The sequence below is a fragment of the Cervus elaphus genome, chromosome 22 (genome assembly GCF_910594005.1).
Source record: "Cervus elaphus chromosome 22, mCerEla1.1, whole genome shotgun sequence".
Taxonomy (NCBI): Eukaryota; Metazoa; Chordata; class Mammalia; order Artiodactyla; family Cervidae; genus Cervus; species Cervus elaphus.
Window position 1 is genome coordinate 48,417,203 of NC_057836.1, and position 2,043 is coordinate 48,419,245.

General features: G+C 57.2%; 1 pseudogene across 1 annotated transcript; it reads right to left on the minus strand.

Moving 5' to 3' along the window:
• Positions 1-874: 874 nt before the first annotated feature.
• On the minus strand, positions 875-1,664 carry LOC122680489 (annotated as a pseudogene). The gene has a single exon (XR_006336705.1). The product of XR_006336705.1 is annotated as a UPF0687 protein C20orf27 homolog (transcript).
• Positions 1,665-2,043: the final 379 nt, after the last annotated feature.

A 2,043-nucleotide genomic window follows, 5' to 3' on the forward strand; every position in this document is an offset into this window, starting at 1 on the left:
GTTCCCCCAAACACAGATGTTTTGAAGATGAAGATTCTGTATGTACAGTAGGAAATTAGACAAACAGAACGATGTTTCAGTTCCAGTTGCTGCTGCTGCTGAGTCATTTCAGTCCTGTCCGACTCTGTGCGACCCCATAGACGGCAGCCCACCAGGCTCCTCTGTCCCTGGGATTCTCCAGGCAAGAACACTGGAGTGGGTTGCCATTTCCTTCTCCTCGGTTCCAGCTGGTCTATTACAAAACAAAGAACAGCCATAAAACCTTGGGTGCCTGTGGAAGTGTGAGGAGCTTCTGGTGGTTTATGCTTGAGGTGCTTCTCCCCGCCCCGCCCCCAACTGGAAGTTTTATTTCTTCAGGATTTTATCCCAACCAGTCATTTAAAAACAACACAGACCTAGGGAGCAGGGATTGGGAACTGCATCTCCCTTCTCCTTACTATGGACAGCAGTGGAACAAGGAGACAGGAGAGGTGGTTAAAGCGAGATAGCAGCAGTAATAACAGGGGCTGCTCCACCACAGAGCCAGCTCCCTCCTCTCCTAGGCCCTTATGGCTCGGGGTAGGGATGGGTATGACCCACCCCAGGCCCACCCGTGGCCCTCCTCAGATAGCCTCCTTGGGGGGCTCAATCCATTTCTTCCAGCAGGAGGCTGAGGCACACAGGAGAAAGTGGGAGAAGAGGATGTTGGAGAGGCAGGGAGGTGGTACAAATGAGGTGAGAGGCGTGGGCAAGGCTCTAGCTTAGAGGCCCTTGGACCCTCCACCTCCACACCCACCCTGGGGAAGGGTGAGGAAGCCACACCGTCACGCAGCCTTTGCGGAGATGAGGTTGGCTTTAAGGCTGAGGGGCCCCGAGGCAGGTGGGGCTGAGAGCCTCAGTCGAAGCCGTTCCAGTCACTGTGCTGAGTCTATCCTAGCCCAGCACCCAGGCACTTGACACCGTCTAGCCTCAGGGGTGTGCGCGGTGTCCGTCCGTGAGGCGCGCCCGCGCCGGCACGCGCACGCAGGTGTCGGCGCCACCTTCACAGGCCAGCAGCATCTCCTCCCGAGGACGCCCTCCTTGTGCGCGGAGTACTCACACTTGACGCTGTAACCTCTGGGGTGGGCATGACGCTGAGGAGCTGGAGGTGCAGGCTGGGGACAGCTGCGTCTCGGACGTCCTTGCTCAGCCTGTGCCCTGGGGGTAGGGTGGAGGTGATCTCATACCTGTGCAGGATCTTCAGGAGTCCAACCTTGACCAGAAAGCTGCTGTCGCTCTCCTGGGTGACCATGACCACAGAGTCATGCAGCTTCTCATCAAAGTGGACATGTCTCTGGGAGCTTTCTGCATCATGGCTTGTTGCGAAGCGGATACTCCGGACTCTGGACTTGTTGCCCTTGTTGGCTGCAGCCATGGACGCCCTCCCCGCCACAGGGTGAGACACGCAGCTCCTACCGGACACCACCGGTCACGCTCAGCAGCCTCCCACGCTCCAGGGACACCAGCAGGAGCCGTGCGGGGAGCACCCTGAAGCTGGGACTGTCAGGGACGACCGCAGCGGCGGCAGTGGCTGAGGCAGCAGCTCTGGAGACCGCGGCAGCAGCCGGGGCTCAACGCCGAACACGAGAGAGCCCCGCGCCGCCGCCGCCCGCTGCCTCTTGAGGTGCTTCTGAAAGGTTGCAGCTAAAAGCAAAATTCATGTTCAAGGTGGTCTTAGCAACTGGAAGCAAATAAGTCTCTTGTCCTCCAGGTGGAAGTCAGATAAGGAGTCTGGTTGCTGCGCTGCACTGGGCCGTGGAAGGAATAAAGGGGGCCTTCGACCGCAGGCTCTGTGAGCCTTTCCTCGTTTAGAAAGCCCTAGGGACCTCCCTGGTGCTCCAATGGCTAAAACTCCAAGCTCCCAATGCAGGGGGCCTGGGTTCAATCCCTGGTCTGGGAACTAGATCCATATACTGCATGAGGGTTGAAGATCCCAGGTGTCGCAACTAAGATCCAGCACAGCCAAATAAATATTAAAAACAAAAACAAAAAACCATTAAGAAGCAGTTGAGTCTTTGAAGTCTT